Source organism: Acomys minous (assembly GCF_964271855.1).
Source record: "Acomys minous genome assembly, chromosome: 13".
NCBI lineage: Eukaryota > Metazoa > Chordata > Mammalia > Rodentia > Muridae > Acomys > Acomys minous.
The window spans coordinates 108,971,020-108,986,971 of NC_140495.1; the positions used below are offsets into that span (position 1 = coordinate 108,971,020).

At 51.3% G+C, this 15,952-nt stretch overlaps 1 long non-coding RNA gene across 1 annotated transcript; it reads left to right on the forward strand.

The window, feature by feature from the left end:
• The first annotated feature begins 10,358 nt into the window (after positions 1-10,358).
• Positions 10,359-15,737, forward strand: LOC311580576. The gene is made up of 3 exons (XR_014773516.1): positions 10,359-10,457; positions 14,397-14,631; positions 15,573-15,737. It is a non-coding gene; the product is annotated as an uncharacterized lncRNA (long non-coding RNA).
• Positions 15,738-15,952: the final 215 nt, after the last annotated feature.

Genomic DNA, 15,952 nt, shown 5'->3' on the forward strand with positions numbered 1-15,952 from the left:
CTACACAGAGAGACCCCATCTCAAAACAACAACAATGTGATGAGGAGAAGCAGTCATCCTCCAGGTCCTCACAGCCAAGACCAGAAGGACCGATAGCCGCTCTGAGCTCGGGCATTAGGTGCAGGACTCCCTCTCCCCAGCAGGGCCTCCGGCTCTCTGCCTGACCTCACCTGAAGAGTGTCTTTAGACACAGATGCCCCTAGCCACACTGATACATGGCCCCTGACCCAGCTCCCAGCCAGCTCTCCCCTCCCTGCGCCTGTAGGATAATTAGGTGCTGTGTTCCCGTTCACATGCTAGGAGCGTGCTGCCAAATGCAAACCAAGCATCCTAAAAGTGCCTGGTTTCAACCAATTATGAGCACCTATCCTGGAAGCCCCCACCCACTCCCCAAGGGCTGTACAGCCTTGTCTTCCCTGAGTAAAGCTGAGCTAGCTCCCAGAGTGTTTGGTCTCTGTCGCGCTTACAGCCTTCCAGGACCTGTGCTCCTCTCATCTCGGTGGGCTGGAGGCCAGCAGCCCCCCAGGGAGGAGGAGACCCACAGGACAGGATGGCAAAGTGTAAAACTGTCTAGTAGCCATTTGTCTGGTGACAGCGACACTGCAGGAGTCGTGGTCCTTTGCTCTTGGGGTGTCTGCACATAGACTGAGCCGGGGGAGGGGGTCTATGGGTCTTGATGCTCACCCCCAGACCCTAGCTGGGAGCTAAGGAGCAGCAGCTGGCCTGTGCCATCTGGTGAGTCTCGTGGCTGATTGATTTCTCCAGGGGATTCTGAAAAAGCCAGCCCCTCTCAGAAGCTCTTTGGGATTTCATCTGGTGGAAAGCCCCTGGCCTCAGGGTGGGGTGTCCTGCTCTTCGGAAGGGGCCCTCTGGTCTCTGCTTTTATTCTGCTTCCAGCCTTGTGCTGTTAGCAAGTCATTTGCTCGCTGATGAGCAAGTCCCTTCAAGTGTGAAGATGAGGGAGCTGAAGAGATGGCTCGGAGGTTAAGGACCCTGGCTGCTCTTCCAGAGGTCCTGGGTTCAATTCCCAGCAACCACAAGGTAGCTCACAACCATCTATAATGGAAATCTAATGCCCTCTTCTGGCCTGCAGATGTACATGCAGGCAGAGCACTATATTCATACTAATAAATAAATAAATCTTAAAAAAAAAAAGAGCCGGGCAGCGTGGCACACGCCTTTAATCCCAGTACTCAGGAGGCAGAGGAAGGCAATCTTTGTGAGTTTGAGGCTACCCTGGTCTACAAAGTGAGTCCAGGACAGCCAGCCAGGACTACAAGGGAAACCCTGTCCCCCCCCCCCCCCAAAAAAAAACAAAAAAAAAAAACAAAGCCAAAAAAAAATGTGAAGATGAGTCTGGCTCAGGTGGGTTCTGTGGTCTGATATGGTGGACGTGGACTTCAGACAAGAACCAAGGCCCCCTATGAGGACCTGGCAGCCTTCCTAAGGAACTGGGATCCTCTCGGTGAGGGGGCTGCTGATGTAGCCCCGACAAGGAAACCCTCATATGTCTATTGTCGTGAAGACTCCAGAGGGTTGTGGGAGCACGTGTCCTGCCCTGAACACGTGTTCACTGGCCGCTGTGGGCTCCTGCCTGCAGAGGACGAGCAAACAGGCTCTCGAGGCCCAAGCGTGAGAAATGGGGTGAGAAGGGAGGGGTCAGGCAAGAAAGGGGGTGGGGGAAAGGGGGGAGGGAGGGGTGTGAGCAAGAAGGGACGGAGGGAGGAGGGGGAGGGAAGGAGGGAGGAGGGGAAGGGAGGGAGGGCAGGAGAGGGGAGGGATGGGCCTCAGCTCCCAAACAGCTGGGGGGCTCTGCAGTTTCTGCCCCTTAAGTTCTTTTGCTTGTTTGAGTGTTTTGTTTCCAGGCAGGTGGGGGGGGGGTGTCTCATTTTGTAGCCCAGGCTAGCCTAGGACTTCTGATCCTCTGGAGTGCCAGAGGGCCACCACCACCCCAGGTCATTTTGTTAAGTTTTAGTGGCACTGAAGATGGAACTCAGGACCTCAGGCACGCCAGGCAAGCGCCCTGCTGGTGTGAGCTGCGTGCCTAACCATTTATGCATCTATTTATGGAGTGGTGGGGGAAAAAAAAGTCTGACCTTCCACTTCAAGTCTGCCGCTTACTAGCACTTGACTTATTTCACCTTGAATATTCCCATAATGTATAATTCACAAGGCTGCATTGTGAAGGAAGGTGGGAGAAGCTTCGGGGGAGCACGCATAGGCCAGTGCTTGACACAGGGCTGCTTCCCGGTTCAGTGCTCTACCCTCTGAGCCACACTGGCCGCATTGGTCAGTCAGGAGTCTGTCCGGGCCAAAGAGGCTTCGGCACTCCTGCTCCTCCTTGGGAGCAGGGAGCTGTAGGGTCATGGACTCGCCTGAGTATCCAGCCAGCTGTAAATACATTTGCCTTAATGCCTTAATGGCACCTGGTCTCGGGGTCTCTGGGAGGGGCTAGAGGATTTAGTTGAGGAAGGCTGAGAGGAGGCCAATCCTGCTACACAGCCCTGGGGAAATCATGTCTTCCACACTGGGTGCAGACTTTCCACTGTGGCCCCTGCGCTCTGTAAGTACGGCTTATAAACTCATTGGTTCCCCAGGGTGGGCTTTGGTGGACGGACCCAGGAGGTGAGTGTTGTATGTCTTTCCCACAAGCCAGGGCCCAATCATCCTCTCCATAATTTTTTTTTTCAGATTTATTTCTCTATTATATATAGTGTCTTGCCTGCACGTATGCCTGCCCACCAGAAGAAGGCACCAGATCTCATTATAGATGGTTGTGAGCCACCATGTGCTGGGGATTGAACTCGGGACCTTTGGAAGAGCAGCCGGTGCGCTTAACCTCTGAGCCTTAATTTTTGAGGCAGGGTCTCCAGCTCACTGACTGGCTAGAAGGACTGGCTGGCCCAGCAAATGCTGAGTCCCAGAGTTCCAGGCACACTTTTTGTGGGTCCCTGAGATCCAAGTGAGGTCCCTATTCTTTCCCCGCAAGGTCTTTGCCCACTGAGCCATCTCCCCAGCCCCAAAGCTTTTATTTCCCCTTGGTTTTTCGAGACAGGGTTTCTCTGTATAGCCATGGCTGTCTTGGACTCACTTTGTAGACCAGGCTGGCCTCAAACTCACAGCGAACCACCTGCCTCTGCCTCCTGAGTGCTGGGATTAAAGGCGTGTGCCACCACTGCCTGGACCCAAAGCTTTTATTTATTTAGCCAAAAAAACGTGAGGCAAGCTGGGATAGGGTGCCGAGAGTCACATATACCCTTTCTGCCTTGGGAACAGGGACCATGTTGTGACCTCCACAAACATGTGCTTTGAACTAAAGATTAAGGACATGCCATTTAGGGGGTGCTGAGTGAGAGCCGGCTCCATGTGGCCTGCCCCCTTCCCCACTTTTCCTATATCTAAGAGGGGCCCAGAAAAGCTGTGCCCAACACTCTTTCCCTGGGTTCCTTTCTGGAGGGCTCAGCTGGCTGCAGCCTGTCTCCCTCAACCCCCAATTGGGGTCTCTTTGTCCTTTGATAAACGCAGCCCAGGCTTTTTCTTGGCAGAGGCCCTGGGCGCACAGCTCTGGGATTGTATGGCGGAGCTCTCACTCCCAGGTGATTTGAATCAGTAGCTACAAGGAAATTTGTTTTTCAAGGTCTCAGTCAACATGTGGGTGTGGAAACTCCGACCAATTTCAAGGCAGAGTCAACTCCTTTCTAAATAGGGACTTTCACATTAGTCAGACTTCTCAAAACAACGTGGTATTTAAGCAAAATTCCGTTTCCCTTTCCATCATGGACGGCAATTGCTAAAGATATTTCTGTCCTGACCAGGGGCTTCCCCAGCCGACAGTCAGCTGGTGTGATGTCATGGCGCTGAGGGCAGGAGGGCCAAATTTGGTGAGGTTTTTCTTTTTCTTTTCTTCTCTTCTTTTTTTCCCCCTTTCTTGAAAATTTTTTTTAAAATTTATTTATTTTTTCATTTGTTCAAGAACAGCGTCTTATGAGCTCAGTCTGGCCTCAAACCTGCAAACCTACTATGGGATAGGCCTGAACTCCTATCCTCCTGCCTCAGACTCAGGGGCAGAGATTACAGGCCTGTGCAGTCATGCCCGTTTGAAATTGTTTTTCTATGAGCCTTAGTTTCCCCTCTGACTCCTCACGAAACCTCAAAGCTAAAGCTGCCTGGGTTTCATTCATTGTTGAGTCTCTGGTCTGTTGACTGCCTGAGATTCCAACAGTGCAGACCACATCCTCCAAGATGCACCCCCTAAGCCATGGCACCACCCCAGGCTCCTGGGTTCCGGCCTCTGCTTAGGCTGTCTTGATGATCCCAGGATTTGGCAGGAGGAGCTTCTAACAAAGTACCGTGTATCCCAGATGTGGTCGCCTCGAGCAGGCCCAGACTCAACGCCTTACATCCTTCCAAAACCTGTCGCTGGCTTGGTGCACACAGACCTGGCGCCTTCCCACAGCCCTGAGGCCTGGTGGTCGCCTCGGCTGTGGCTCCTGCCCTTCTGCCTTCTGAATTAGCCATGCCCCATCTCCGTGGCCGGATGATTAAAGTCTCCAGGAGCTGTGTCCCGTGAGAAGCGCAGCTGAGGAGGGCAAGGACGGTCACCTGCCCCTCACGCACCAATCCCTGCCTCAGCTGTGTGACCTGGAGGGTGGCAGCAATAGTCCTTCCTTATCAGTGACTTCGGGAGAGAAAAAGTTGTGACTGGGGAAGTGACGACGCAAGCACAAAGACCTGAGCTCAGATCTCTGGCCACATGGCAAAAGCTGAGCGTGGTGGCAGAAGCCTGAATTTTAACAGAGGGACGTGAGTGAAGACCAGGATCCCAGGACCTCAGGCGGCCAGGAAATCTCTCTGCATATGTGGACTTTCAGTTCAGTGAAAGACTCTGTCTCAAAAATTAGATTTAAGGCTGGAGCTCAGTGGCTATGGGTGGGTACTGGCTGCTCCTGAGGACAGCCCAGGTTCAGTTCCCACCATGAGAGAGAGAGAGAGAGAGAGAAAATGTGTGTATGAAGGTGAGCGTGTGTGTGTGTGTGTGTGAGAGAGACAACTGTCCGTGGCTCTGGTTCCAGGCGATCTGATGCCTTCTTCTGGCCTCTGCTGGCACCAGGTGATACATATAAACACAGGCAAACATTTATACACATAAAATCAAAATTTAAATTTTATTCTATTTTATTTATTTATTTTGTTTTTTGAGACAGGGTTTCTTTGTGTAGCCTTGGCTGTCCTGGACTCACTTTGTAGACCAGGCTGGCCTCGAACTCACAGGGATCCACCTGCCTCTGCCTCCCGAGTGCTGGGATTAAAGGCGTGCGCCACCATGCCTGACTTAAAAATATTTTTTTTTAAGATGAAGAGGTGTCAACCTGACCTATACTTGCACACATGCATATACACACAGACTAATACACATGCATGCAAAACACACACATAAAGCAAGGAAATACTTAGAACATAGGGTTTGATAAGGGCTCAGTTGCTGTTTGCTGTGTTTGTGACTTAAATGCCACCCAGCCCTGCCTGACCCTGGATGACTGTGTCAGTCCTCACCAGCCAACAGGTGACTGACAGCTCTGTTAGGAAACGTGCCCAGGTCACGTGCTGGAAGCACAGGTGAGGAGAATGCCTCGGGGTTGGGGCTCTCTCCCACCTTCCAGTCTGGCTTTAATTCCAACTGGGCTCCTGGTGTGCGCACAGTATTACCAGATGTGCCAGGAGCCAGGGTGGATGGAGCCGAGGACTCCGCCCAGCTCTCAGTCGGGGCCCATGCAGGCAGGCTCTGGGGCTAGGCACAGTTAATCTCCAGCTGTCCTCGCTGGCTTCACCTGGCTCATTAAAGCCAGACACGTTCTGAGTTTACTTAGCATCTGCAAAGAGCGTCTTTCATCTTCAAAGGCTTCCCGAAGCACCAACCAATTAATCCTTACAACCGCCTCATCCCGAGACAAATATTTATCCTCATTTCATACCCAGGAAAACTGAGGTGGAGAGAGAGAAAGACCAGACTGGGTGGGAGATGGAAGAGTGCCCCTGACCACTTAGCTTCCCAGCCCATAGGATGCTGGGAAATTGTTTGGGTAATATGCTCTCCCCGCCTTCCCTCCCCTCCCCCGCCCCCCGCTTCTCTAAATGGAATCAGAACCTTTTGCAAGTTCAGATAACTTGCGTGCTTTTAACAGCAACCTGAAGGGAACACATTAAAAACGTATTCTATCAGTTACAAATCTTCATGTCACCGGCCAAGGATGAGGGAACTAATGCCGGGCCCCAAAATACATACAGTCAGCAACTCCCTCCCTCGCAAGGGCAGAGACGATTTATAGAGTGTAGGCTCTGGCCCGCTGGAGCAGGCAGGAGCTGAGCTGGCCAGAGGGACTGAAACAGCGCTGTTCTCGGGCGGGGGAGGGCGGCTGCCCAGGGCGCCTTTGATTTAATCATTGTTTCTTATTTCTTCTCCGTGTAAATTGTTAGCCCCTCCCCCCCAATGCTATAAAAGTCGGGTTTAGATCTGTCTTGAGAAGATTGCTTTCCTTACCTGTCAAGGGTGCTTCGAAAGCCAGCAGCCCCTAAACATGGCCCCCACATACACACGCTGATCTCTGTGTGGATGACCAAGTGTCTGCAAGGGGCTGTCTGAGCAATGACAGCACTGATAAAACATTTGTATAATGAAAGTTATTTTTTTTTTTTTTGAGACAGGGTTTCTCTATGTAGCCTGGGCTATTCTGGACTCACTTTGTAGACCAGGCTGGCCTAAAACTCACAGTGATCCACCTGCCTCTGCCTCCCAAGTGCTGGGATTAAAGGCTTGTGCCACCACCGCCCAGCCTAGTAAGCCTGCTTTTATTTGGTATTCCAGATCAAAGTCCGGGCTTTGTGAACATGCTAGACACACATGCTACCTCTTGAGCCACACACCCCAGCCCTACAGTGGTCTTTTAAATTACTTATTTTGTGTGTGTGTGTGTGTGTGTGTGTGTGTGTGTGTGTGTGTGTGTGTTTCTGAGTGTATGTATGGTGTGTGTGTGTGTGTGTGTGTGTGTGTGTGTGTGTGTGCTGTTCCTTTGGAAGCCAGAAGAGGGCATCAGATCCCCTGGAGCTGGAGTGACGTCGGTTGCTGAGTCACCTGATGTGGGTGCTAGGAACAGAACTGTGTCCTCTGGAAGAGGAACTGTGTCCTACTGCCGGGAGATCACTCCAGCTTGAAATTACTTTATTTTGAGCTCAGTTACTGTAGAGGGATGTTAATTTGGAACATGGCTGTTCCGGCAAGAGATCACATCCAGAGATCTGGGTCAGTGTGATCCGACTGGAATACAAACACACCTTTAATCCAGGAGACAGAGGCAAGCAGATCTGAGTTCAAGGCCAGCCTGGTCTAGAGCAAGTTTCAAAAAGTAAAGCTTAGGTCCAGACGTGGTGGTACATGCCTTTAATCCCAAAAGAAGGTAAAGTCAGTTTGTTGAAGGAAGCACTGATGTTTGAAAAGTGATGTCTAATTGAGTGGCAGAAAAGGTGACAAATCAGAGATTTGACAGAATAGGACACGCCCAACTCTCAGGAGAAGAGAGAGGAAAGGGAAGCTGCTTAAGAGGCAGTTTTACCAGGACAGTAATGAGTTCAGGTGAAGATGGAACAAGCCAGAAAATAAGCCAGGAGATTAGAGCAGATTGCTGAGTGAGTCTGAGGCCAAGCAGAGCAATTCTGGGCTGAGAGAAGCCAGATTGAATAGATCAGCTGGGAGAGGAGTTTTAGCCAGAACAGCTGAGTCAAACCAGCCAGCCCAGAGCTCAGAAAGAACAAGTAAGGGTGAGCTCATTAAGCAGTAAGTCTCAGAGGCTGAAAACATCCTAGGCCTAGGTTAAATTATATGAGGGCTAGAATCTTCCAGGACTAGACCTGGGTTAGCAGAAGGAGGCAGTTAGCCTCCCAGACAACAATTGAGCCAGGAGAATACAACTTACTTTTTTGTTTTGTTGTTTTTTGAGACAGGGTATCTCATTGTAGCCTTGGCTGCCCTGGACTTGCTTTGTAGACCAGGCTGGCCTGGAACTCACAGCGATCCGCTTGCCTCTGCCTCCCAAATGCTGGGATTACAGGTGTGCGCCACCACGCCCTGCTATAACTTTTACAAGTGATCATTGTGACAAATCTGAGCCAAACACAGCCTGACGAAAGTAAAGTTTAACTCCGGAGGGCATCACAGCCACTGGAGGAAGAGTTGTCTAAACAGAGATGAGCAGTACGCGGCTGCAGCTGGGAGGGTGACGCATGTGTGCCAGCCGTGTGTGCGTTTGTCAGAGAGAAAGGACAGGCATGAACCATGCAGACAGACAGACTCCAGGCTCGTAGCATTATACCCACTGCTCCTCGGTGTGGACACGGGTCCAGGTCCGATCCCAGGGCAATGCAGAGTCACCGGGGTGCTTGCTCAGCTCTGGTGGCTTGCACCTCTCATCCTAGCTCTTGGGAAGTAGAGGCAGGAAGATCCAAAGTTCAAGGTTGTCATTGGTTTTGTAGTGAGTTTGAGGCTAGCCTGAGCTAAGAAACCCTCTTAAGAGGAGAGAGAACAAATAAGCCATGCCTGGCTTTACTGGCATTGATAAGGACCACTTAGGAATTTTAAACAGCGTTTTCCAGCCACTCTGAGGACCCATCAGGACATCAGGATCTTTCCAGTTTGTCTGGGACCAGCAGGGTAGCTGGCGTTCTGGAACACTGGGTCTGTGGAGCAGTCCTTTGAAGTGGGACAAGTTGTTCACCCTGCTGGGCTGTGTGTGTCTCTGTAGCTGTTGCATCGTGACCTTAACTGACTCATGGGCCCTCGACATGGAGGGTATCAGAGTGAGAAAGGCCCCTGATGTGGCTCATGGGAGAGGACTCGCTTAGCGCACACAGGAGTCTATGGCGTCAAAAGAAAAGGAAACATGCGGCTGGAGAGATGGCTCAGGGGTTAAGGGCACTGACTGCTCCTCCAGAGGTCCTAAGTTCAATTCCCAGCAGCCACATGGTGGCTCACAACCATCTATCATGTGATCTGTTGCCCTCTTCTGCAGATAAAGCACTTATATACAACAAATAAGTAAATCTTTAAAAAAAAATTCCAATTCCTTTGGCAGAGCTGGCAGTTAGGCACGATAAGCACTCTACTCTTTTTTAAAAAAATATTTATTTATTATGTATACAGTATTCTGCCTGCACGTACACCTGCATGCCAGAAGAGGGCACCAGATCTCATTGTGGATGGTTGTGAGCCACCATGTGGTTGTGGGAATTGAACTCAGGACCTCTGGAAGAGCTGTCAGTGCTCTTAACCAGTGAGCTATCTCTCCAGCCCGCACTCTTATTTTATTTTTTTAATGGTACAAGGAGATTTATTGTGGGGAAGGGGAAAAAGAGAGAAAGGGGAGGGCACTAGTGACAGACAGACAGACGGAGGGAGAGAGAGAACAGGAAGAAAAACCACTCTACCCTTGAGCTGCCATTTCAACCCCTCTTAGTTGGGCCTTTACGGAAAGAACGTTAGATTAGTGAGAGGTGAGGTGGCGCACGTCTTTAATCGCAGCACTCAGGAGGCAGAGGCAGGCAGATCTCTGTGAGTTCCAGTACAGCCTGGTCTACAAAGTGAGTCTGGGACAGCCAAGGCTACACAGAGGAAACCCTGTCTCAGGAAGAAAAAAAAAAAGTTAAGAGTCATTTTTAGGCTGGGGAAACTGGGGCACAGTGTTCTAGATTTGTCTTGTGGATGTCTGCCCTCGAGGTTTTGGGGGGGCGGGGAGGTGGGGGGAGAAGGCTGTGCCCTCAGCAAAGAACCTCAATGGGGTTCCCCCAAAGGGGGACCAGAGGCTTGAGGGAGCAGGTCCACGGTCTGCTCCCAATCCTCCACACCTGAGCTGCTGGGCAGCCCTCAGACTCAACAGGCCTGCTCTGCGCTGGAACCGCTCAGAGCGGCTTGCTTTTCAAGCCCTTTTATTTTTTTCTTTTCTTTTCTTCCCCCCCCCTCTGGTTTAACTGCTTTTTCTGGCCCCAGGGGATCCCTCGCAAGTTAATAAAACTCACTACATCAAAGGGCGCCACAACCATTACCCAATTAAAACCTACCAGGGCTCCTGGAGCAGGGGCAGCTGTTATTAACCCCATTTTACGGATGGAGAAACTGAGGTTAAGTGGCTAGCCCTGGGCTACCTAGGAAATGAGGTCCCAGCTGTGTTACACGGCTCTGTGGCTTGTTCTCCGGAGGGCAGTCCTGGACGTGGAGGTGGGGGGCCGTTCCTGCTGCAGACTGACTTTTTTTTTTCTTTTTAAAGAATAACTTGATTCTTAGAAATTTCTTCCCCCACCCCCTCCGGGCCCCCTGCAGGAAATGATTCCTCCCAGGCTGAACTGGGTCTGAAGAACGTCACTGATGCTGGTTGTCGCCCGGAGGCAGCTCCTTGCCTCTACAACCTGGAGAGGTACCATAAAAACAGATGAAAGCCAGAGGTTCTGGGCAGCAATTTAGGAAACAACCTGGGCCTTTCAGAAATTAATGTTATTTAAAGGTGCCGATTCATCCACCCAGTGGCCTTCTGGGAGCTCAATCAGCTTATTTTCTGGCCCTTAATCCTCCTGAGTTGTGGTGCAGCTCAACGGGGCGGGGGGGGGGGGGGGGGCGGGGGGAGCAGAATCGGCAGCAAGAATAAAAAAGCAGGACTTTCCCCGTTGCCTGCCAGGCCCCTCCTTTCTAAACAGCATAAAATTCCTAATCCTGTTTATCCTCAGCAGGGCAGGCACACGGGGTCCCACAGGCTCTCCGTGCCTCCCCCTCAGCCTTGCGTCCTCTCTGCTGTGGGTGCAGCCAGGACGGCTGCGATGATGCCTTCCTTCCTCCCCATCTTAGCGATGCCGGGGAGTAAGTTTGCCCCCGGCCCATTGAAGGGCTACAGGTTATTTTGGTTTCGTTAACACACTCGGAGGAAGATTTTGGAGGCTCTTAGTTTTTTTCCAAGAGTCTCCGGTGCGGACCCAACCGACTACAGTTCACCAAGGCAGAAAATGGCATGTTTATATAAAATAATTACTAGATTTCGGGTGGCCAGACTGTGTTTCGGCACCCAAGAGGCAAACCCATAAATTAATTTGGGGAGTTAAGGGTCAATCAGGCCGGATCCAGGCAAGCTCCAGGGACATCCGGTTGACTGAGCCTTGGGGAGGTGCGGGGGTGGGGTGGGGGTCAGGAACCAGTGATCTGGGTAAGGGACGCGCCTGGCTGCCCACCCCTTCCTGCCCTTCCTCACTCCCTCTTGCCGGTTCTAGAAGGGCGCGGTGGGGGGGGGGGGGAGGGCGTAGTAAGGAAAAGAATCACCTCAACTTGCTCTCTGCTTACCCTATAGAGGAGTGGAGTGCGAGAGGGGCGTGGACCCCTCAGCTCCCCATCTGTGCTTTCTTCCGGGGTGAGCCCTGTTGGAGTCTCCTCAGGAGGCACTTCGCTGAGTTTTTCATTCAGCCAACACACGTGGCAGTGGAGCTGGTGGCAGGGCGCTTGCTAGCCTGAGGGGCACTGAGCATCCCGGCAGAGGGCTGGACCCGGGAAGCAGCATGGCAGCGACTGAATTCTGGCTTTGTGCTACTGACCTAATTCTCTGGGCCTTGGATTTCTTGTCTGGAATTTGGGATAATGGCATTACCCCCTTTAGAATGGGCAAGGAATAAAGGAAGCCATTTGTAAGGAGGGCGCTGCTGTGGGACGACTGTGTCGGGGTCGTCATTGTCATCATCATTATAAGACAGGTCTCTTGGGCTGGAGAGATGGCTCAGTGGTTAGGAACCTCTAGGACCCAGGCTCAATTCCCAGCACCCACATGGCAGCTGTAACTCCAGTTTCAGGTGATCTGACACCCTCACACCAATACATATAAAATTAAATGAGTTATTTTTCTAAAAAATATGATTTACAACAAAACAAAACAAAAACAACAACAACAAAAACACAGGGTCTCTAGTAGCCCAGGCTGGCATTGAACCTGCTATGTAGCTGAAGATGACCTTGAACCCCTGATCTTCCTACCTTCGGTGCCAGGGTCACAAGCGTGCACCACAGTTTAGATGGTGCTGGGGCTTGATACACGGTACCACATCCTTGCTGGCTGTGACCATCCTAGCCAGGGCAGCCATGATGATCAGATGAGACCCCAGTAAGATCAGGCCTGGTGAAGGAGAGGGTGTGGAGTCCAGCCCCTACCTGAGGTTCCAGGGGTGCACCTCTGCACGCTGCCTCTATCATCTAGTCTAACATGTGGGACCCTTCCTAGCTGTCTGTAGCCCCAGGTGCTGGAGTGGCTTAGAAATGGAGTAACTCAGCGGGGTGTGGTGGCGCACGCCTTTAATCCCAGCACTCGGGAGGCAGAGGCAGGCGGATCGCTGTGAGTTCGAGGCCAGCCTGGTCTACAAAGTGAGTCCAGGACAGCCAAGGCTACACAGAGAAACCCTGACTCAAAAAACTGGGGGGGGGGGGGGAGGGGAGGGGGCGGGGAGAGAAGAAATGGATAGCTCTGCCTGCAGCTGGGGGAGGGGTTGTCAGCTGGAATGGGATGGAGTGAGGTTCTGTAAAGAAGCTGTCTGGGGGTCCCCCCCCCTGCTCCTGTAAACCTGACCCATCTGAACTTGGATAGAACCATGTCTGTCTTTGGTGCCCTTTCTAGGGTGACTAGATCTGCGTCCAGCCCCGCACCCCCAACCCCCACAGTTATCACAGAGGCCGTAGGAGGGGGCTGGGCACAGGAGAAGCAGCTGGCAGGTCCAGGTTGGTTGTGATCTCTGTGGTGGCTGAGGCTGACACCCACGGGCCCTGCTTCTGAAGGCTGTTACTGCCTGATGGAGGACGCAGAGAGGAAAGGTGGTCGGGAGGGGAGATGGTGGCTTCCTGCGGGAAGAAAAGTTCAAACCGGCCTTGGCAGGTTGTTAACCATTTTGTAAAGCACCTTCATTTTGGTTATACAGTGACAAGTTTCAAAACTAAAGTTATTAGTTGGTTCCCGGTATTAAAGCACCTTAACTCTCCAGATTGTTCCCTCCCCGCCCTATCGGCCCTAGGTACTGTCGGATACACGAGATGTTTATCATCACCTGGCAGTCTTTAGCCCCCACCCCACCCCGCCCCCGCCCCACCCCCACCCGCCCTGCAGCCAACTACGTACAAAAACCCCCCCCCTCCATCTTTTTTGCCCTGGAACTGCCCTGGCTTGTAAGTGGACACTAGACTCTGGTTCCTTTCACCGAAGCCCTTCTGCGGGCCCTTTCTGGAATAAATCTTACGTCGTTGAATCACGTCTTCTCACAGGCCTAAAAAGGATATGCAAGATTTGCCGTCAGACAGGGTCAGGGAGCCTAAGAGGCCCCCAGGAGAAGGGGGGCGTCTGTGGAGTCTGAGCATTTGGCGACAAGAAACCCAAATATTCATGTAGGGTTCCAAATTAATGTTGGCGTGGAGCACACAGAACTGTGAGAAAGGCTGTCCAGTGACCTCTGGGGATCTGCCTATCTTCTTCCTGCTCCGCCCCACAAGTGCCGGGGTGACCCCCATGCCTCTCATGTGTGGGTGCTGGAGATCTGCACGTGAGGTCCCTTGCTTCTGCAGCAGGCACTTTCCTGACTCGCCCATCATGCCCCCTACTCTCCGAATGCGCCCTGACTGACTGATGGTGACCACGCTTGCTGTGGCCTTGTCTGTTGCTGTGCTCCCTCCGTGTTCGTCCGTTTCTGTGAACTGGGGCACATGGCCAGTGGAAGGTCTGGCCATGTAGCTCAGTTGCAGGCGGATTGCTTGCCAAGCATGCTGGTATGTTTTCATCCCGATTGTGTACAAACGTTTTGCCTGCGCGTCTGTCTGTGCACCGTTGAGCGTACCTGAGGATGCCAGAAGAGGGTCTCCCGTTCTCCAGAACTGGACTCACAGGTCCCCAACGTGAAGTACCCAACGTGGGCACTAGGAGTTGAACCTGGGTCGTCTTCATGATTAGCAATTGCGCTCAACCCCCAAACATCTCCCAGTCCCCAGTGGGGCACTTTCTTAGAGCCACTGTGGGTGGTGCCATCCTGCCCTAAGCTGTATGAGAAAGGTGGCAAAGCCAGCTAGCACACCGGGTGCCTGCCCATGCTGAGAAATTGCCGCCTAGGAGCTGTCCCGTTCCTAAGTCGGCTTCCCTCAGTATTTTGTCAGAGCGACACTGCCCAGCCTAACATGGAATTTCTAAGGAGACTTTGCTCAGCTATCACAGCACTTACCAAGATGAATTGATTCCAGAAATATTCAGCAAATGTTCCGGCCATGGCCCTGGGTTTTGCTGTAGTCTCTACAAGAGATAAGAAAAAAATTGAAAAGAAATAAGGATTTTTGTTTTTTTTTCTTCTTCCAGCTAAAGTAAAGCGATGGTGACTGTATTTACTCTCCTGTCTGGTGAGTTAGAAGGAGGAGGAAGCAGGAAAGGGAAGGAAGGAAAAGAAGAAGGAGGCTGGAGAGATGGCTCGGTGGTTAAGAGCTCTGACTGCTCTTCCAGAGGACCCAGGCTCAGTTCCCAGCACCCACACGGCTGCTCACACCTGTCTGTTGGATCTGACGGCCTCTTCTGGCCTCTGCAGCTCTGCACTCAGGTAGGTGCTTGTATAGACAAGCAAGCTAACATACACATAAGAAAAAATAAAGATTGTGTTTTTAAGCCAGGCATGGTGGTGCACGCCTTTAATCCCAGCATTCCAGGCCTGCCTGCTCTATAGAGTGAGTTCTCTACAGAAAAACCCTGTCTCAGAAAACAAAACAAAACCCAAAAGGTGTGTGTGTGTGTGTGTGTGTGTGTGTGTGTGTGTGTGTGTGTGTGTGTGTTTAAGAGGATATGGAGGGGGCTGGGCATGGTGGCGCACGCCTTTAATCCCAGAATTTGGGAGGCAGAGGCAGGCGGATCGTTATGAGTTCGAGGCCAGCCTGGTCTACAAAGTGAGTCCAGGTCAGCCAGGGCTACACAGAGAAACCCTGTCTCGAAAAACAAAAAATAAAATTAAATAAAAAAAAAAAAAAGAGGATATGGAGGAAAGAAAGAAGGAAGGGCAAGAATAAAGAAACAACAGTTTTCTAGAACTTTTCAGCAAGGTAGAAGATGCTTCCTGAGAGGGGGAAACAAGATGTGACCTGGTAACCCTTTAGCTCATTTTGAACGTAAAACTTTGCCTTAGTCTCTATGTCCTCACTGCCACCATACCCAGTTATGAATTGTAATTCTAAATTCAGTAAAGTTCCCCAAGGGGACTAGCAGGATGGCTCATTGGACAAAGGAGCTTGCTGCCAAGCGTGACAGCCTGAGTTCAGGCTCCAGGACTGGCAGAGGGACAGAAGCTCCTTCAGGCTAGCCTCTGACCATTACACACACACACACACACACACACACACACACACACACACACACACGTACACACATACATGCATACACACACACAGGCACTGCAACGAGCATGCACATGTTTGCTGGACACACATATGCAAAGTAAATAAAAATGTAAAGAAATCTTTAAGAAAAAAGTATAATAAAGATTTTTTTCAGACGTGCAAGAGTTGGAGGCGTCTATGAGCAGCAGAATTGCCGGCAGAGGTTGTTAACGTCTCCCAGACAGAGGAAAACAATGCCAGATGGAACCCTGGCTCTGCCCAAAAGGACAAGGGCAAAACCACGGGATTTTAAGCAACAGTTTATATCTTTTTCAAACATAAAGGCTACTTAAACCAAAAATGTATGTTATATTGTGTGGTTTAAAACATGTATATGTAAAAAGTATAACAATAAAATCCAAAAGGTCAGGAGGAGAAATGAATTCATATTGTGGGAAGATTCTTGTGTGCAAAACAGGAAAGAGAATGGAGATAACATAATATTATGTGTGTGTGCGCGCGCGTGTGCATGTGTGTGTATGTGTGTGCATATAT